General features: G+C 48.4%; 1 protein-coding gene and 1 non-coding gene across 2 annotated transcripts in view; both read left to right on the plus strand.

Annotated features, from left to right (window-relative positions):
• Window positions 1–664: 664 nt before the first annotated feature.
• PPARD (peroxisome proliferator activated receptor delta) overlaps window positions 665–21,436 on the plus strand; it is a 75,407-nt gene continuing 54,635 nt past the window's right edge. Inside the window, exons 1-2 of the mRNA XM_060162651.1 lie at window positions 665–799; window positions 4,420–4,504. The gene's annotated coding sequence lies outside the window, so the exon portion shown is untranslated. The remainder of the gene's footprint in view (window positions 800–4,419; window positions 4,505–21,436) is intronic.
• On the plus strand, window positions 20,745–20,851 carry LOC132528342 (U6 spliceosomal RNA). The gene has a single exon (XR_009543213.1). It is a non-coding gene; the product is annotated as a U6 spliceosomal RNA (small nuclear RNA).

Below are 21,436 nucleotides of genomic sequence, written 5' to 3' on the forward strand. Positions count from 1 at the left end.
ATACTGCCCTCCAGCTGCTGGGTACCTTTTTATGGTATATCTGAAGGTTGGAATAACACGTCTCCTCCAGGTCCTAAAGACCTGGGTTAAGAAGCGAGAACAGAATTTTCTACAACAGTAAGGAGGGTGCTCCCCATTTAGGTGGGCAAGTGTATTAGATAAATAGGAAGATAGGTAAGAAATCCAGAACCATAAATTTCTAGTTGTAGAAGCCTCTTGAGGGAGCAAGGCCCTTTTGTGAAAATTACAGGGAGCACAGTCTTTTCCAGTGGAATTTGGATATCCAGGTTCTAACCTCAGCATTGCTTCTCACTGCAAGTCACGCACCTTTTCTGGGACAGTGTCTTCACTGGAAGTTTGAGGAGACTGTACGAGATGATCTCTAAGTTCCCTTCCAGCTTTAAATTCTCTTTTGTGATACTTGCCAGACTTGCTTTACTGGCCCTGGAGCTTCCTCCCCAGCTCCTCCTTGAGCTGCTGCGCCCTCGTCCCGCACCAGAGGACGCTGCAGGCGGGCCCGGGTCAGCGTGCTGGTGGGCGCAGTGGCAGAATCAGGGGCGACTCTAGGAGGCGCGGTGATTGGCCGCGACCGGGGCGGAAGGGGGCGTGGAGAGGGGAGGGGAGGAGCTGCGCGGTGACGTCACTCTTGTGGGGCGGGGCCAGGCGGCGCAGCGTGTGACGCCGCGGCCGCCGCGGCCGCCGCGGATCTGGGGATTAATGGGAAAAGTTTTGGCAGGAGCCGAAGGATCCTACGGAGCCTGCGGGACGGCGGCGGTGGCGCGGAGGGCAGCCAGAACAGGTCAGTCCGGGTCCGGGGAAGCGGGTAGGCAAGCAGCGGAGGGAAGCAGCGGGCCCGGGCTGAGGCGGGCAACGCGGCTGGGGCGGAAGGCCCGGCGGGGAGTGGAGTGGGGAGAGTCGCAGGGGTCGGCTGACGGAGCGGCTGCCGCTTCCTGTCGCTCTGGCCCGGGCGGGTCGCGGTCGTCCGTTGCTCTCCTGGCACCCCGCCCCGCTTCTCCTGCTCCCCCAGCCTTTGGACGCCTATCAATATTTGAGCCCGAACCACAGGCCTCCCCCCAACCCCCAGACTCTGTGCCCCCTTTTGGGCCTCGTGTCTCCGTCTCCTCCCACTTCTGTGTTCTGAGAGCCCCATCCCAGGCTCTAGGTCCTCTCCCACTACCCACCCTTGTCTCTGATCTCTTCTTTCATATCTTCTCTGGTGTCCTCAAATTCATTGCCCTCTCTACCCAGGGTCTCCTTGGAGATCTTCTCTGTCCCCCTCGTTATCCTTGTCTCCTGTCTTCGTCCTCCCAACCTTGACCTGTGTCTTGTCTCTCTTTTCCCATCCCTGTTCTCTCCTTCCCGCGTTGCCTGGCCCCTCTCAGTATCACCCCCCCCCCCCACCATCTTCCTCGCGGTGTTACCGGGCTTTTTCAGCCCGTGCCTGCGATCCCTGTCTACCTAAGCCCCTCCTACCCAGGTTCCCCCCAGAAGCCCTGTTTTTGCCCCACTCTCTGATTTCTTTCCAATCAGCCATGCCCTCTGCATTCCTGTCATCCACCTCCCCTTCCTTCCCAGTTCCTTGCCTCTGCTTCTGGGAGAAGCATTAGCTGCAGACACTACTTTGCTTTCCCATGACCCGCAGTTGAGATACCTGTGGAGTGGGCGTGTGGGTGTTCAGCCCCTGATTGAAGTAAGGCGCTGAGTGTCTGAGGTAAATAGCAGGTAATGTTTGTGTGGGAGAATTTACTGGGGTGTTGCATCAGGGATAATGTCCAATTTGTAGACCATTCTTCCAATCTCAGCTTTCGTACTTCCCCTTTATGGGTCTGTTGACTTCCAGGAACCTTTGAGGAGAGACCAGCCGCTGAATTGGGTGTATGCCAGGGATAGCTGGAGGCCTCATCCAACTCTTTTCCCCTTCCAGGAAACAGGGCTTTGTGGCTTTACACTCTGGATATACTGTACACCTTTAAACCATGATACCTCAGCCTATCTCTGCCCTGATTCCCACCCTCTACCCTATGCCCTATCTCAGAGAGCTAAGAGAAGTCTCCAGAATCTATGCCCCAGAGAATGCCTGTGGTCCTCAACCTTTTCCTCTGTACTGGCTCCAGGACATTTTTTTTCCTGTTTGAGTTTTTAAATAGATTGCCAGCCTGATAGCCCTGGGGCTGGCAGGTAGCTGTCCCTTTTAGTTATTGGTGACTCGAGCCACCTGCTGATTTTTCCCTCACGCATCTCTGAGTGTGTCTGGGGCTTCTGATGTCGATAACTGAGCAGGTTCTCTTGAAGGTTCTTCTCCCTCTGTTTTCCTTGGGAGCTTCATTTCCTGTGGCTCTAAGAGAGAGAGGCTGACACTGAAGTCCTGTTCCCTTTGCCCAGGCGTAGCCAGTCAGTATCTGCCTGGACAGGTTGTGGGGCTGCATTAGGAAGATGGTGTCAGGAACTTGAGTTGCTTCCAGTCACAGAGATCATCCTCTTTGTGGCTAGAGAGCCCACCACCTTCACGGTGCTTCTGGATCTTTAACCTTCTTGCCAGACTGAAAGTTCTTTACAGATGCGTTCAATTTGAGCTCCTTTATTTGGCGTTGGTCCCCTAGAGAGATCTTCAGGAAATAACATATCCTATATTTCTGCCCAATCTGATTTTGGAGGATTCTGAAAGCGTGACCCACTCTCAGTTCAGAAATGAAGGCCTGTTGTTTCACCGGGCTCCAGGTTTCTAGGTCTCCTCTTTTGAGGATCGTGCTCTCTGTCTTTGAGCCAGAATTGGACAGAATTGGCAGCCTTCAGGAACTGTGGTGGAGAGCCAACTGAAACAACCAGACCAGACTTTACAGTTTTGGAACCCTCTTGTGCACAGACCCTTTTCTGTGAAAGGAGTAGGGTCGTGGATGGCTGAGCCAGTGCCCTCTCCACTAACCCTTTGAGTCCTCTCCCAAGCAGCACTTGGGCGGTGGGGGGAATAGGGCAGACTGGACCAAAAGGGGTTCCTTGTTCCAATGGAAAACATCCCTTTGGGGCTTTAATGGGTCATTCTGATGAAGTTGGGGTTGTGTATTTGGTGGTGATTTAGTCCAGCCTGTGGCTCCCCAGGACTTTACCTGATTCTTTGGAGCCGTTTGCTACTCCTCTGTCTGCTTACCCATTGATAGCGCTCTCTACTGAGGCAGCAGGTGAGAAGGGCTTGAGAGGATGTCAGGCCCAGGCCTTGGAGAGCAGCTTGTTCACCAGAAGCTCTGGCCAGATAGCTTCTTGCAGTTTGTCCACCACGTCATCTTCCATGTGGGTAGTCATGATCATCAATTACCAAGTGCCCATTCGGTGACGTTGGCAGAGCTTGGGTCAGCCTGCCTCTCTTTTTCAAAGGGGTGGGCAGACAGGCCCCTGACATTATCCTACAGATGGTGTAGCCCATTAAGTCCTTAGTTTAACGAACCGCTCGTTTGTTTGGCTGCCTTTCTCCTTGCTTTCCTCCTCCTTTGGTGTGTGCCTCCACCCACTCCGGAAGAATTGCCCTCACTCAGCCTTCCAGCCTCACCTGTGGTCCCTCAGACCCCATCCCCCAGGGCCTGGTGAGAGGACAGCCATTGTCGGGCACTGGCCTGGGAAGCTGGTAGGCCTCTTCCTTGGATAGAATGCAGATGTCCTGGCTGTTGTGCAAGCTGTCCTCAGGGCCCATGGCTCCTGGCATGTCCTGGGATGGCGCAGCTTCTCTCCGGAGGGGCTGGCCCTGTCGCTTCTAAAGGCTTCAGCTGTAGTCTGTCACCAAATACAGAGGCCCACCTCTTAGGGTGTTACCTGCGGACTGGGAAGCTAAACTGCAGGCCCTCCTCTGTGCCTTTGGATCCAGAGCGAGGAGCCACTTGCAGCTGAGTTCTGTGGTGTCAGGAGAGCTAGGCACTTGCTTGAGCCTGGCAGGGAGGAAATGGCCCCTTGTATCAGGTTTCAGATATGTGGGTCTTCTTCCTTGGCATATGGTTCTTGGCCTTCACAGCTCAGAGGCTGGTGATTAGGGTGTGACTCCAGTGCCGTCTCTACTGGGCTTTGGTCAAAGAATCAAGCATGACTCAGGGTGTCTGCATTTAGGAGCTGCCACCTGTGGGGGGGTGTTGGGCTCCGGCTTCTTCTTCACCTTGCCAGCTCTTCCTGCCCCATGCTGATAGAATCAGCAAAGCCGGTGTCTGCTTACTTGGAAGTAAGCAGACTACTTCCAGGGTTGGGAAATATTTGCTGACTCAGGCTCAGAATCACAACATCTGGGGCGGTGGGGGGAGCGGGGGTGAGGGACAGAGGAGGAGCCAGTTTGCCTTAGGAGCACTCTCTGAGCCCTGATGTTTAATTATAATGTATCAGAGCTGCTTTTCTGACCCCTGGTGCCTCTCAGCTAAAGATGTTGGCTTTCTTTCTATCCCGCAGCGTTGCATGGTGTTTTGGGGTATGCACGTGGTACTCACGCAGTGGCTTCTGTTCACCGACAGATGAGGACAGATGCACCAAAGAGGTAATCCCATTTTCCTTACCCAGGGGCCTCTGACAACTGACGGACACATCTCAGATGAAATGGTTTCACTAGCGCTGAGTCCCAGATCCCAGGAGCCTGTCACTGCATCTGGTACTTGCACATAGTGGGAACTTATTAAATAATTATTGATTCTATGGCTTATGTGGTTTTTTTTGAGGAGCATTAAGATTTTCACCTTTACACCCACTGAAACATAGACTCCACAGGACGGGGACTTATTTTGTGTCCTGTTGTGTCTAGGACAGTGTCTGGCACAGAGGAGATGCTAAGTATTTGTTGAATGAATAAATGTACAGGGGCTTCCCTGGTGGCGCAGTGGTTGAGAGTCCGCCTGCCGATGCAGGGGACACAGGTTCGTGCCCCGGTCCGGGAAGATCCCACATGCCGCGGAGCGGCTGGACCCGTGAGCCATGGCCGCTAAGCCTGCGCGTCCGGAGCCTGTGCTCCGCAGCAGGAGAGGCCACAGCAGTGAGAGGCCCGCGTACCGCAAAATAAAAAAAAATAAAAAATAAAGAAAGAAATGTACAAACTTTCTTCTCTGCCCATATTATTTGGGTGCCAGGCCACAAAGATAGTGTCCATCTTTTTCTTTCATTTAAATAACAAATGTTTTGGGGTGCCTGCTATGTGCCAGGTACATTACTAGGCACTTGGAAAATGATGACAGTGAAAAACCAGATTCTGTCCCTGTCTCATGGGTCTGTAGTTTGCTGGCATGTATGAGAGAGTGCTGGGCATGATACACGGAATTGTTTCTTCCATCTCTGCTGGGATATCGGGTCCTCACGAGAGTCAGAACAATGCTCTGTGCTTTGCATTGCTGTTTCCCTGTTTGCTCTCAGGATGCCTGGCAGGTTTTGTAAACTCTCGGAAGGGGAGCTCCAGGGAATTTGATGTTCGTTGTCCCAACTATCTGGGAAGCCAGGCCATGGTGGGGTCCCTGCTGGGGGCCAGGGGAAACGTGGGGCTCCTCTCTGATTTGTTTTAGTCTCTGAAGCTCAGTGGTTCTACTAGCTGTTTATGGGCTTCACTTCCCTTTCTCTGCCTTTAACACCCCGTGAGTTTTCCTGTTGCCAAACAGGGTGCTGAGCCCATGTGTCTGTCAGTCTGCAGGGGTCGGGTTGTTTGTGGATCTTGCAGGAAGGCCTGAGGCGGGGGCCCCTCCTGTTCTGAAACCCATACCAAGTTCTTTCCTCTGAAGGAAATGTGAAGGCGGAAGAAGGAGGGTTTGGGAGGCTTCTGAGGTTCTCTGAGAGGAGACGAGAGAGAAGTTCTCCCTGAGTAGGGAGAGCTGCTGCATGGACTCGATTTGCTTTGTCGTTTGTTTGAGCAGCAGCTAGCCACAGTGGCACCTATTGTCCATGTCCAGGGTCGGTTGTCCTGTCCATCCCTTAGCTTTGAGCTCCCAGCCCCAGCTAGAAGTTTTCTTTCTTAGTTTCCACTGGCAAAGATGAGGCTGTAGCTTTATCAGATTTTTTCAGTGTTAATCTCAAAAAACTGGTGTTGTCATCTTAGTCTTTCCCATGTGAGGCACTTTTGTGGGCCAGGTGCTGTGACAGATGGTTTCAGACGTAGTCCTTGGCTGTCCCCATGGCCCAAGTGAGTGAAACCTAGTTGGTGAGAGAAGATATATGCACAGAAATATTTTTTAGACATTAGAGACTCAGTGGGTACTAAAAGCATGGTGCTGTACAAGGATACTCATTTATAGGAGCAAGTCATCCCTGAGGATTGGCTTTGTTCCTGAAGAAACTGGGTGTCAGATTGGCCACCTTGAAAGAAAGCCCGTTTATTTTGAAGTCAACTTTATGCTCTTAAAAACTGTTAAGGGGGCTTCCCTGGAGGCACAGTGGTTAAGCATCCGCCTGCCAATGCAGGGGACACGGGTTCAAGCCCTGGTCCGGGAAGATGCCACATGCCACGGAGCAGCAAAGCGGGTGTGCCACAACTACTGAGCCTGTGCTCTAGAGCCCGAGAGCCACAACTACTGAGCCCGCACGCCTAAAGCCCATGTTCTGCAACAAGAGAAGCCACTGCAATGAGAAGCCCGCTCACCGCAACAAAGAGTAACCCCCACTCACCGCAAGTAGAGAAAGCCCGCACGCAGCAACGAAGACCCAACGCAGCCAAAAATAAAAAAATTTGTTTAAAAAAACTATTAAACAAAAAAATTGTTAAGGACCTCAAGAACTTTTGTTTACTGTATTAGAAATTAAAACTGAGGCAGTTTTAAAAATTACAAATTTATGAATTCATTTGATATAATAATAAATCCATTACATTTATCATAAATGACATTTTTAATGAAAAATAGCTATTTTCCAAAACAAAAATGTTGAGAGGAGTGACATTGTTTTACATTTTTGCTAATGTCTGGTTTAATAGAAGAGAACTGGATTCTCATAACTGTTTCTGTGTTCAGTCTCTCTTTTTTTTTTTTGCGGTACATGGGCCTCTCACTGTTGTGGCCTCTCCCGTTGCGGAGCATAGGCTCCGGACGCGCAGGCTCAGCGGCCATGGCTCACGGGCCCAGCCGCTCCGCGGCATGTGGGATCTTCCCAGACTGGGGCACGAACCCGTGTCCCCTGCATCGGCAGGCGGACTCTCAACCACTGCGCCACCAGGGAAACCCTGTGTTCAGTCTCTTTAAGTACATTGTTTTAGCTGAAGGATATGAAGAAAATCTGGCTGCGCACAGATATGTAATTGAGAAGGAGAGGGATATTTTAGTAGCTTTTGCAGATAATTGTGGATATTTTTCTTTGTTACTATACCAAAACTGGATGAGTGGTAGTTTCTTAAAGGTTAGTTGGAATGTGGAGTCTGAAATCTTATCAACAAACTTTTCATACTTTGTGACATTATAATCCATTGGCCCATCTGGCACTTTGAATGGATCTTTTACTTTGAATTGGTCATTGGGAAATAATTGGTTTACTGAGTTATATAGATCTAAATGTTGACATGCTTCATTTTACAATGTCAGTAAATCATACTAAGACCACTGCTCTCATCAGAAAAGCCTTCAAGTACTGGGAAGCTGTGAAGCTCACAACGGTGGATACAAGTTTTCCATAATTTGAATTTTCTCTTGAAAGCTTGCTTTTTATTGTTCGTAACATACTGTCAGTTTCTTTTCTTGAAGTGACAGTCTCACTTCATTCATTTCCAAGAGAAAGTTTGTCAAATACCCAATCTAAATAATCATAATTAATTTGTCTATTATTCTTTTCTTTCAAGTAAAAAAGGTGTTTCATGAAAAAAATGGCTAGTTTAGCTTGCAGCTCAAACAATTGCACAATTGCTTTTTCTTGAAACAATCATGGAACTCCTGTTTGTTTTGTTACATAGGATATTTAAAAGACATGTACTCCGGGGACTTCCTTGGTGGTCCAGTGGTTAAGACTCTGGGCTTCCACTTCAGGGGGCACAGGTTTAATCCCTGGTTGGAAAACTAAGATCCCACATGCTGTGTGGCGTGGCCTGCAAAAAATAAATAAATAAAATAAAAATAAAAGACATGTATTCAAGGGTCATGATTTAATAAAGTTAGTTTTTATTGGCTCATCTAGGACATCCTTTTTTTTTTTTTTTTTCTTCTGTACGCGGGCCTCTCACTGCTGTGGCCTCTCCTGTTGCGGAGCACGGGCTCCAGACACACAGGCTCAGCGGCCATGGCTCACGGGCCCAGCCGCTCCGGGGCATGTGGGATCTTCCCGGACCAGGGCACGAACCCATGTCCCCTGCATCAGCAGGCGGACTCTCAACCACTGCGCCACCAGGGAAGCCCCTAGGACATTCTTGAGTGGAATTGGCACTTTATTATTTTTAATGATTCTGTGGGTTGACTGGGCTCAGCTGGGCAGTTCTCACTTGGGGTCTTTCATGTTGCTGTAGTCAAGTAGAGGCCAGGGCAGGAGTCATCTGAAGGCTCAGCTGGGCTGGTTGTCCACACTGGCTCCCTCACATGGCTGGCACTGATGCTGGCTGTTGACTAGGGTACCCTACATGTGGCCTCTCCATGTGCCTTGTGCCTCTCACAGCATGGCAGCTGTTCTGAGCAGAAATATCCCAAGAGTGAGTGTATTGAGAGATCCAGGCATAAATAGCAAGGTTTCTTATGGCCTAATCTTGGAAGTCACACAATGTCACTTTGTGTTTTCTTGGTCATAGGACCGGCTCAGATTCAGGAGAGGGCTACATAAGGGTATGAACAACAAGAGGCATGGTTCACTGGGAGGGAGAGAGGCCTCCTTGGAGACCAGCTACTACTTCTTTTTAGCATCCCTTACGTGAGGTAACCTGGCCTGTATATGAATACTTCCAGGAGAAAAGTGTTTTCTCACAATTTCCATTCCTGGAAACCACTGTTAGGAAATTCCTAGTAGGTTGATAGAAGCCATTTAATGCCAGGTGAGGGAATTTATACTCTGTGTTCCTTGGGCAGTGGGTAGCCGTTGATGGTTTTAGAGCAAGGAGTGATTATGTTAATAGTGCAAAAGGGTGGATTAAATGGAGAAAGAATGAAGGTAGAGAGGTTAGGTAGGAGATTACTGCAGTAGTCTAAGTATGAGGAAATTCTTCCTCATATATAATCTGAGTTCCTCTGGTTGCTGTTAAAATTAATTGATTTTGAACTGTCAGCCATACTGATTAAGTACCCAGAGCATGGGTGGAGTAACACACACACGCACGCACACACGCGTTATTTAGGGATGCTGATACACCAGAGGGCTCACAAAAATAAAAGGGCTCACAAAAATTAAAAGGCAACTAAATTTAGGTTTTATTGTCAAGACACATTAAAAAGTCAATCATAATTTATCAAATAAAAAGTAGGAAAAATAAAGCTTCTTGTAACACCACTGGCAGTGTTTCAAAAACACTTCAGTTTCAGTATCATAGACCATGAGGAAGTGAGGAGAAGAGTGAGAAGAAAGAGGGGGACAAATGAAAGGATGGTGGGGAGAGGGATAAAGAGGAGGAAAGAAGGGGATCGAGGGGGAAAACAGCAAAAAGAGTGATGGAGGATGAGGCTGGAGGAGCCGCTTGAGACCCAACAAAGCCTCTGCTCTCCGTGGGTCTCCAGCCTTAGCGTGGGGCTGGCTGCTTCTGCGGTTCCCGGGGCCCTGGCTGCCAGGTTTTAGCACCTCGTCCTCCTGCCTTGTCTCTGTGACTCTTCTCTGTCTGAAAAGATGCCTGGGGAAGCGCAGGAGCTGCGTTGGTGTTGGGCAGACCTGGGTGTGACTCTTAGCACTCAGTGAGTGGGGTCATGACTTAGAGATCTAGGCACCTCGGTAAGTGCTGGTTTCATGGAGCCGAGGCTCTGGGGGTGCTGAGCTCAGGAGGAAGTGCCTTCCTGCACTGGTTCCCTCCCTGGTTGACACCGGCCCATGGCACTGGAAGCCCAGCCTAAGCACGGGAGTCTTCATCTGCTGCTCGACAGTTCCTGGGGTTCCAGGCAGTGCGTTGCCCTTCTTTTTCTTTCAAGCCCCATCTGCAAAGCCTGACTTCTCCCGGGCCTTGGCGTCATCTCTGCAGCTCTCCCGAGACCATTACTGAATTATCCACAGCTCATAGCCACTCAGCTTCGAAAGAGTTCTCCCATGGGGAGGGTCCTGAAGGGAGAGGCTCCCAGGTGTTATGGGGAAACGACCTCATGTTTAAGTTCATTTCTATATTATTATATTGATAGGTACCTAAAAACAGATTTTCATTTCTTTCATTTGTGATCTGCTGTAACTCTTTGATCCTCGTCACTGCTTTTGGCACTTCCCTCATCCAAGAATTGTGACCTCAGCGGCGTGGAGTTTCTTGGTCACCGCTCTAATGGAAGTACAAGCCAGCTTTGCTCTCCCGGTGGCAGCAGGAGCCAGGCAGGCTGCCCTGCAGACACAGTCGTCTGCAGGCCCACTCGCCTGATAAACAGGCTGTCCTTGAACTTGCCAGAACCCAGAGATCACTGATCATTCCTTTTTCCAAACAAGCACACAACCCAGATGGGTTCTCAGAACCCTCCACCCCAGGCAGGTCTCATGGGAAAAAGCTTACCTGCCATCCCTGAACCCGAGCTTGTTCGTCTGACCCACACCATTTCTTTGCAGCTTCCCCTCCTTAAAAGCCTTCAGGACAGTCCAGAGATCCTGCTGGGTTCCCCTTGACCCTCAGCATGTGCATCCTGGGATGAATTTCTGAGTGGTCCATTGGGGACATCAGGTTGGAGAAGAGAAAACTACCCTTCTCTTCTAAGGAGGCCCTCCAAGGACCAAAATGCTCAGTTGCATGAAAATAACTCCCCACTCCTTAGTTACAGCTAAAGAAAGACTCTGGCCCAGGACCTTGCCGAGACTCCCAATCTGACTCTTCTTTCCAATGGACCAGAGGTCTGAACTGTGTTTCTCCCAAACTCTTGGTGCCTGTCTTTCGTGGTGGTGGACTGGGTAGTGGCCCCCAAAGATATCCAGGCCATAATCCCTGGACCCTGTGGATGCTGCCTTGTATGGCAAAATGGACTTTGCAGATGCAACTAAGTTAAGGAACTTGAGGTGGGGAGATTATCCTGGATTATCCTAGTGGGCCCTAAGTGCAATCACAATTGTCCTTTGAAGAGGGAGGCAAAGGGAGATCTGATACAGAAGAAGGCAGAGTGGCTACTGCAGCAAGGTCTGCTGGCTCTGAAGATGGGGGAAGAGGCCAAGGAATGCAAGGAATGCAGCTCTGTACGCTGGAAAAGGCAAGGATACAAGTGCTCCCCTAGAACCTCTGGAGGAAGTGCGGCCCTGCCAATACCTTGATTTTGGTCCAGTGAAACTAATTTTGGATTTTTGACCTTCAGAATTCTAAGAGGATAAGTGTTTTGTTTTAAGCCACTAAGTTTGTGGTAATTTGTTACAGTGGCAACAGGAAACTACTACAGGGGTCATCCGTCTCCAAGCACAGGGGGTGACTTGGCTGATCCTTGTTCTTATTTTAAGGCAGTCTTAGAGCATCCTTTTCATGGCAGTTGGAGATTCTAGGTCCAGACTTTCTGCAAACTAATATTTAAGACAATATGCTCTCTGGGGGAACCTTTTCGGGAGTTCTTGGGAGCAAAAGAGAAGGCCTCAGATAGCATCTGCTCCTTGCTTTTGGAGCTCCCCCACACCTTCACTCAGATGGTAATAGTTTCTTTCAGATTGCTGAGGATCCAGGATTAGCTTAAATCTGACTCCATCTTTGTCTCCACTCTCCTTCCTTCCATTCATTCAGTGGGTATTTATTGGGTACCTCCTACATGCTAGGCTCTGTTCTAGGCACTAGGGATGTAGGAATGAACAAAGCAGATAAACAGATCTCCTGCTCTCATGGTAGTTGTGCTGGGGAAGGGGGAGGGAGCCAGAATTAAGTAAATAGCATGTCAGATGGTGAGAAATGCTGTATGGAAAAATAAAGTAGGAAAGAGGTCGTGGCAGTTTTATTTATTTATAAAAATTTTTATTTAGTTATTTACTTTTGGCCGTGTTGGGTCTTCATTGCTGCGCGCAGGCTTTCTCTAGTTGTGGTGAATGGGGGCTGCGCTTCGTTGCGGTGCGCGGACTTCTCATTGCGGTGGCTTCTCTTGTTGTGGCTCACAGGCTCTAGGCATGCGGGCTTCAGTAGTTGTGGCGCACAGGCTTAGTTGCTCTGCGGCTCGTGGCATCTTCCTGGACCCGGGCTTGAACCCGTGTCCCCTACATTGGCAGGCGGGTTCTTAACCACTGTGCCACCAGGGAAGTCCAGTGGCAGTTTTAAATAGAGGGCTTGAGGAAGGCCTAGCTGAGAAGGTTATATTTGAGCTGAAAGAGGAGAGTGAGCCACGTGTGGGAAGAATCTTAAGAGGCAGAGGGAAAGCAAGTGCAAAGGCCCTGAGGCAGGAACATGGCTGGTGGGTTGGAGGAAGAGTCAGGAAGTCAGGTGGCTGGAGCAGTGAGGGAGGAAGAGAATGGGAGATGAGGTCAGAAACACGATTGGGGGCCAGATCGCCATTGACCCTGAAATACTGTAAAATCTCTCTACATGGCCCATCCTTCCTTCTTCCCTCCCTCCCTTGCTTCCTTTCTTCCTTCCTTCCTTCCCCTCTCCCTCCTTCCCTCCCTCCTCTCACCACCTTTCTGCCTTTATGTTTGTGTTCATCAGTTCCTTTCTGTAGAATGTTTATCACATGGTACCTATGGGGTATCAGCAGATAAACATAGGCAGCTTAAAACATTAGAAGAGGGGAAAAAAAGCACCCTCCTTTTTCTGATAATAAAAGCAGTTCCACTGTCAGTGCAGGTATGGAGCTGTGTGCCTAGAAAGACAGCTCTGGGGTGGTTTCTGGGGGTCCTCACTTCCCTCCCCCTCCTCCTCAGCCCCATGAGGATCTCAAGGCCTCAAGGCTGCCCCCGCCCCCCGCCCACCGTCTACCCAGTGTGGAGCCCACCGTTGGCCACCTAGAATGCTTTCTTAACAGCCCCCTCGTCTCCCTGCCCTTCCCTGCCCGGAGCAGCACGACAGCCTGGCTTCATCCCTACACTCAGCCAGGTGCCTGGGGGCTGCCCGAGAAAGGAGGAGCACGTGAACCGGTGCCCCTGCACGTTTATGGCCGTCACCTAGGCTCCCAGCATTCACAGGCCCCCCCACGTCCCTGAGCCACTGATTCTCTCGTTCCTGGGAGTGGCCATTCCAAACCTCAGGACTCTTCCTCTTCTAGGTCCTCACAGTGTGGCTGGGATTTCTAAGAAACAGATTCCAAAAGGTCAAGTAAGTCCAGCTTGAAAAGTCACTCTCCCTGGATAGTGACCCCATGACAGTTCAGGTGCTCTGGCAAGCTTCCAAAATGACACTTTGTCAGCTTCACTGTCATCTAGGGGCCAGGTACAGATTGTCTCCATGGATTAAATCCTCCATGCCTCTGTCTCCGATTTTATAGTTCGTCCTAGGTGACTCTGTCCAGAGCTTGTTTTAAATAATGGCACCAAATAGATTGTCATTGAAAACATGAAAAATCTTTGGTAATAAACAAAAGGACCAATAATAATTTCGATCTCCCAAGTGAAAATCACTTGGTAAATAAATCCCCAAACTGCAGACTGCATCCAATCAACACTGTATTAATCTAGCCCTGCTTATATTCTATTATAGTGTGATTCCTGTGACTTCTTTTTGGCCTCTTAACACCCCAGTGTATTTACAGCACCTACTTACAGTTTGCCTTTCATAATCCTTGCAGTGTGTCACCTTTTAGAAAAATATTTTGTCTGTTTTCTAGCCCATTCCCTGATCCAGGTAGCATGTCTGCACTCAGGCCCAGGCCTGCCTCTGTCCCCGGCAAGCCTAGGGTGGCCTCGTCCTCTGCACTACCAGGACCCTGTGTTTTGGACTCACTTTTCTATCTCCAGCCTGGCACCATGTAGATAACCACGGAGTACCTCTCACGAGCTGGTTCCAGCTCTCCCAGGGCTTCTGCCCATGTGCTGCTTCCTCTCTGCAGACTGAAGCCTGAACCTTGCCTTCCTTTCTGCTTCCTGCTTCCGTCTTGAGAAAGAACCAGTCCATCCATCCTATGTTCTCTATGAGTCAGAGACCTTGCTGAGTCACAGGGTAGCAGCCTGCCTTTCACAGTCACGTCCTCAGTCCTGAGGGGTGTTCATTAGCCACCATCAAAGTTCTCCCTAGAAACTGGCTCCTTGAGGGGCAAGTACCTTACGCAGAGAGGCTCACCAAGCGCTTGTTGGATGGAAGGGTGGCTAGATGGCCAGCCTAAGTGACCCTCTTCCCACAGAGTGGCCCTGGCACTAGCCTACCCCAGAGCCGTCTGGGAAGTTGTTTCATGGGGAGCAGTCAGAAAGCTGATGTGTTCCCTCTAGGACCCCTTCCCCAGTTGTTGCCCCTCCCTTTGGTTGAGGCTCAGTGGAGACAACTGAGATTTTTGGCTTTGGCAGTTTTTCTCAATTGCCTCCTTCTCCGTGCTTCCTCCACTGGGGGTCTAGTAAGGCTCCCTTCTCACACTTCTCTCTGGCTTGGCACCTGCCATGGTATATTATGGTGGAGTTACTGCCTGCATGCTAGCTTCCGACATTGGACTGTGGCTTCTTCAGGAGCTGGGCTCACCTGTATCTAATCCCCTTTCCATTCCCCAGCAGAAGTCAGTAGACACCAGTAGCTGAGTAGAATATGGCTCTCATGTGTTGAATGCACTGTGCTAATCACTTTACATGCATCACTGTTTAATCCACACACCCTGAGAGGTAGGAATCATAGTACCCCTTCCACAGATGAGAATGCTAAGGCTCAGACTGGTTAGGAAAGTTGCCTGAAGCTGCACAGCTAATACGTGACAGAGCTAAGATTTGAACCCAGGTGAGTGAAGCCCGCTTCTTTGATCGCCATATAGCAGGGCCTCCCCACAAAGGGGTGGCTAGCCGAATCCAGTTCTTCCAGCTTCCAAAGTACCTACCTGACTGGCCAGACTAACGTTGGCTTCAGAGAACACTCCCTGCTTTCAAGCACAGCGGAGTCTCTTGTTGGCCACTGGGCAGAAGCAAAGTGTTGGCAGGCTTTGGGACCCCCTGCAGAGCCTCATTCCAGGTCAGCGGGCAGAGGAGGCCCTGAGCATGACTGTGCTTAGTGGCTCCCTGGATCTGCTCCAAGGCAGTGAGCAAACCCCCTAGAACCGTAAGAAATAACCAGCCAACTGGTGGGCCAGGCATGTAGGGTGAGAGGGACTTGTAGAAGCAGAAAACAATCACTGCTCCAAGTGATTAATCAGCCCGCTTCCAGCCTGGTGAAGGGAGAGGAGAAAGAGAAGATGGCCCAGGTGTGCACATATGGAGAGAAGGGGGGAAGGGAAATTGCCTTTATTCAGATTCTCCCTTGGGCCAGGCGTTACCCCATGAAGGAGCTCACTTGCCCTCACACCAGCCTGCAAGATGTGGGTATTGAATGAGGAGGTATAGGATCAGAGTTGAACAGTTTGCTCAAGTCACACAACTGACAAATGATGGAGCTGGGGTTGAGCCCTTTGGAGCCCTTGTTCTTCTCAACTCAGTGACTGTGCTCTCCCTGCTCATGTCCCCTTAGCCTGGGCTTTCCAGGCATGTACGAATGGGTGCAAGTAGGCATCCTCAGGCTGTGAGCAGAGGCAGTAGGAGAGTCGGGGCTCTTGGCACCTGTCCTGTTCAGACAGGCCCTACCTAGACCAGCAGGACTTACTGGGCTGAAACCAGCAGTGGCATTACTTTTTTCTCCTTTCTTGTACCTTGTCATCCCTGCGTTATTTTTGGAGAGCTGTATTTATTTCTGCTCCCACTTCCTCCTGGAGGCAGGGGTTGGGGTGCAGAGAAGGTATTGGGAATCAGAAGAGGTAAGCATAAGGGACATCTCAGTGGGGGCCTTGCCTGGGCTCTAGGGGTGGTTAGGGCCTCTCCTCCGCCCAGCTGTAGGCGCAGGGGCCCTGTGTCAGGATTGTGGAGACCTGGGAAACTCTCTTTTCTGGGATGTGGATCTGGCGCTTGAGCACAAGAATTTCCCTGTGTGTGGTTTTTAATTTATTTTAAAATGTTTTAATTATATAAATAATAGTTATTCATTATAGACAGTTGGAAAATACAGATAAGCCCTGAGAAGAAAATAAGTCATACGCCCAAGCACCTGAGGTCAATTAATCCACGACAAAGGAGGCAAGAATGTACAGTGGAGCAGAGACAATCTCTTCAACAAGCAGTGTTGGGAAAACCGGACAGCCACATGTAAAACAATGAGATTAGAACATTCACTCACACCATATACAAAAATAAACTCAAAATGGTTTAAGGACCTAAATGTAAGACCTGAAATCATAAAACTTACAGAAGAGAACATAGGCAGAATATACTTTGACATCAATCATACCAGTATGTTTTTGGAATAGTCTCCTAAGACAAAAAAAAAAAATAATAAAAGCAAGAATAAACAAACAGGGCCTAATTAAACAGCAGAGGAAACCATCAACAAAATGAAAATATAACCTATGGAATGGGAGAAAATATTTGCAAATGATATGACTGACAAGGGTTAATACCCAGAATATATAAACAGCACATACACCTCAATATCAAAAAACAAACAACCCAATAAAAAAATGGGCAGAAGACCTGAATAGACATTTTTCTAAAGAAGACATACAGATGGCTAACAGGCACATGAGAAGATGCTCAACATCGCTGATTATTAGAGAAATGCAAATCAAACTACAATGAGATGTCACCTCACGCCTGTCAGAATGGCTGTCATTAAAAAGTCTACAAATAACAAATGTTGGAGAGGAGGTGGAGAAAAGGGAATCTTCCTGCACTGTTGGTGGGAGTGTAAATTGGTGCAGCCACTGTGGAAAACAGTATGGAGGTTCTTCAAAAAACTAAAAATAGAACTACCACATGATCCAGCAATTCCACTCCTGAGAATATATCCAGAAAAGACAAAAGCACTAATTCAAAAAGATACATGCACCTCAATATTCATAGCAGCATTGTTTACAATAGCCAAAACATGGAAGTGCCCATCAACAGAGACATAAGTGCCCATCAGCAGACAAATGGATTAAGAAGAATGGTATACATTTACAATGGAATATTACCCAGCCATAAAAAAGAATGAAATTCTTCCATTTGGAGCAATGCGGATGGACCTAGAGAATCTTATACTTCGTGAAATAAGTCAGACAGAGAAAGACAGATACTGTGGGACATAACTTATGTTTGGAATCTGAAAAATAATACAAATGAATGTATATGCAGAACAGAAACAGACTCACAGGCACAGAAGACAAATTTGTAGTTACCAAATGGAAGAAGGAAGGGAGGAAGGACAAATTAGGGGTATGGGACTAAAAGATACAAACTACTGTGTATAAAATAGATAAGCAACAAGGGTATATTGTATAGCATGGGGAATTATAGCCATTATCTTGTAATAAATTATAATGGAATATAATCTGTAAAAATACTGAATCACTGTGCTGTACACACGAAACTAGTATAATATTGTAAATCAGCTATACTTCAATTAAAAAAATAAATTTTAAAAGTCATACATAGGGAATTCCCTGGCAGTCCAGTGGTTAGGACTCGGCGCTTTCACTGCCATGGCATGGGCTCAATCCCTGGTCGGGAAACTAAGATCCTGCAAGCCACGTGGCATGGCCAAAAAAAAAAATCATACGTAATCAATGCCATCTATAAGCGACTGCTATAAATTTTAATCTGTGTTCATTCATTCATTTATCTATCAATTAATTGATTATTATTTTTGGGTGAAGAATGTGGATAACGCTCTCACAAGCCAAGGACTGTGTTCTTTTAGATTTTAGTATGACTGTGTATACCTATTCTTTTTTCTTTCAAAAATGGTTATTTTTTAGTTTTGTGATCTGCCTTTCCCATTTTTCAGGTGGTTTCATTATGTCTCTGTTTACTCTCTGACCTTCCTTGCCTTTTGTGAGTGAGCAAAGAAAGGCATTTTGCCCAAAGGGAGGCATTTGGGAAGAGCCATCTGGTTATTTCTTGGTGTAGTTGCTTAAAGCGTGGACGGCAGAGAGGTGCATGAAGTGTGTGTCTGCCTCTCCCCATCCATGTTTCTCGCTACCTATCTTCCATCTGCTCTCCCTACCCACCCCTCTGCCTTTTTTTTCCTTCCATACAAACCCAGGAAAGGATACTGCCTCCAGTCTGAAGGTTTCTTTTCATGGCTTTTAGAGAAAAACCTCTCAGGAGCTCAGAAAAAAAGGTACACAGAGTGGAGACGGGAAAGGTCATGCCTAAGCGGGGGTGGGGTCTTGGGAAGAGTGACCAAAAGGAGTGCCCAGGTCCCTGGCTCTGTCTTGAAGCAGTGAGAAGAAACTGGGTGTTAGGTTTGTGGGGGATAGCAGGTGGCTGTGGGGCCTTCTTGCAGAGACAGCAACCAAGATGACCAGGAGGAGGCCTGGAGATTATATAAGGGGCCCAGATAAAGGTCGGAAATAGGGGACGAGGAATTGTGTCTTGACAGGACACTCTCCTCCACCCAGGCCCTGCTCTTCCCATGAACCTCTGCTGGTCTGCTTTCCCTACCTGGCCGTGGCCAGGCCAGGTGGTTTGACAGGTCTGGCAGACCCGGCCACCATGCCCTACTGACACCTCTGTGCCAGCAGCTGCTCCATGGCCCCTCCCTGGCCAGTAGGTAGGGATCTGCGCAGGTAGTCAGGCATGGGGAAGATGTTCCCATCACCCTTAGAATTGGCAGCTCAGATTCCATTCTAGAAAAACAGCTCAGAGCCAGGGAGAAAATGGAAGCTGGGGTGGTCTGGGAGGAACAAGCGATGCCTCCCCTTTACTTCTTACTGAATAAATGGGGTCTCTGGCCGTAGGTGAGGAGAAGGCCTCTGAGCCCTGAGGATGAGTGAAACTTGGCATCTCAGCTTTTTTCTGGGCTACTCTGGTCTGCACACAGGCTGGTGTTTCATGGCGGGGCCAGGAATCCATGCTTATGAACAGGATGATTTCCATAAGCTGTGTGTTCCTCAGTGGATCATACTTGTTTTCCTGTGGATCCCAGTCCTGGTGAGACCCGGCAGCCACCCGCTGGGCTGCAGAGCAGAGTAGCTTCCTGTGGGGCCCCTCGAAGCCTGCACTGCTCCTCTCCCTTCCTCCACTCCTGAGCTATAATTAAGTTCCTATATGAAACCGTATCCCTCAGCTGACACACACTTGTAACCACAGTCCTGGTCACTGGGCAGCTCCTCTGGGGTGACTCCAGGGTCTGGTGTCTCAGCCTCCAGACAGTCTTGGGTAGGTCTGAGTAGGTGGTGGGAACCCACCAGGAGAGGCGTGGGTCCAAGTGAGGCAGGATCAGGCCTTGCCCAAGAGGCAGAAAGTGGGGAGTCAAGGGGGAGATGAAGGGCTCGTGAGCAGCCAGAGTGCAGGGCACACAGAGGTGGAGGCCAGGACAGGCAGCCTTGCAGGGCAGGAGGGCATGGACAGGGCTAAGGTTCTGAGTCACCGAGCCACGAGGCAGAATGTAATCAATCTGTTTTATTTTATACTCTGCATATTTCTGTAGTATTGTAAAATTGAGATATACTTCCCATAATGTAAAATTCACCACTTTAAAGTATATACTTTAGTGGTTTTTGGTAGATGTACCGTGTCGTACAATCATTGCCACTATCTAATTCCATAACATTTCCATCACCCCCAAGCAAACCCTGTACCTATTAGTACTTAGTCCTAATACCATCTTCCCCTCATTGATTCCCTGGCAACCACTAATCTACTATCCTTCTCTGTGGATTTCCCTATTTTGGACATTTCCTATAAATGGAATCATACAATATGTGGTCTTTTGTATCTGGCTTCTTTCACTTAACATAATATTTTCAAGGTTCATCCATGCTGTAACATGTAGTGGTACTTCATTCCTTTTTATGGCTGAATAATATTCCTTTGTATCATTTGGGTTGTTTCCATTTTTTTGGCTTCTATGGACACTCATTTACAGACTCTTGTGTAGACATATGCTTTAAGTTCTTTTGGGATTATACATAGGAGTATAATTGCAGGGTCATGGTAACTTTCTGTTTAATATTTTGAGGAACTACCAAACTGTTTTCCAAAGTGCCTGCATCATGCCCTCACTCACTTATTGTTTGTTTGTTTGTTTGTGTATTATGTTTATTGGCTGTTTATTTATTTTTAATTATAAAATATATATAACATAAAATTTGCCATTTTAACCTTTTTTTTTTTGCGGTACGTGGGCCTCTCACTGTTGTGGCCTCTCCCGTTGCGGAGCACAGGCTCCAGATGTGCAGGCTCAGCGGCCATGGCTCACGGGCCCAGCCGCTCCACGGCATGTAGGATCTTCCCGGACCGGGGCACGAACCCGTGTCCCCTGCATCGGCAGGTGGACTCTCACCACTGCGCCACCAGGGAAGCCCTAACCATTTTTTAAATGTACATTTCAGTGGCATTAAGTACCCTCACATTGTTGTACAGCCATCACCACATCCATCTCCAGAACGTTTTTTCATCTTGCAAAACTGGGAATTCCCTGGTGGTCCAGTGGTTAGGACTCTGTGCTTTCAATGCCAGGGGCCCGGGTTCAGTCCCTGGTTGGGGAACTAAGATCCTGCAAGCTGCGTGGTGCAGCCAAAAAAAAGAAGAGAAAAGAAAAAAAAAGACCATCTTGCAAAAATGAAACCGTACCCATGCTTGCTTCGGCAGCACAGACACTAAAATTGGAATGATACAGAGAAGATTAGCATGGCTCCTGCGCGAGGATGACATGCAAATCCATGAAGCGTTCCGTATTTTTAAGATGATACAAATGGAGAGATATTACCATGTTCTTGGATTGGAAGAATCAACATTGTGAAAATGACTGTACTACCCAAAGCAATCTACAGATTCAATGCAATCCTTATCAAACTCCCAATGGCATTTTTCACAGAACTAGAACAAAAAATTTCAGAATTTGTATGGAAACACAAAAGACCCAAATAGCCAAAGCAATCTTGAGAAAGAAAAACGGAGCTGGAGGAATCAGGCTTCCTGACTTCAGACTATACTACAAAGCTACAGTAGTCAAGACAGTGTGGTGCTGGCACAAGGGCAGAAATATAGATCAATGGAACGGGATAGAAAGCCCAGAGATGGACCCACACACATGTGGTCACTTTACCTTTGGTAAAGGAGATAAGAATATACAATGGAGGAAGGACAGCCTCTTGAATAAGTGGTGCTGGGAAAATTGGACAGCTGTATGCAAAAGAATGAAATTAGCACACTCCCTAACACCATACCCAAACATAAACTGGAAATTGATTAAAGACCTAAATGTAAGGCCAGACACTATAAAACTCTTAGAGGAAAGCATAGGCAGAACACTCTATGACATAAA

The sequence above is a fragment of the Lagenorhynchus albirostris genome, chromosome 10 (assembly GCF_949774975.1).
Source record: "Lagenorhynchus albirostris chromosome 10, mLagAlb1.1, whole genome shotgun sequence".
NCBI lineage: Eukaryota > Metazoa > Chordata > Mammalia > Artiodactyla > Delphinidae > Lagenorhynchus > Lagenorhynchus albirostris.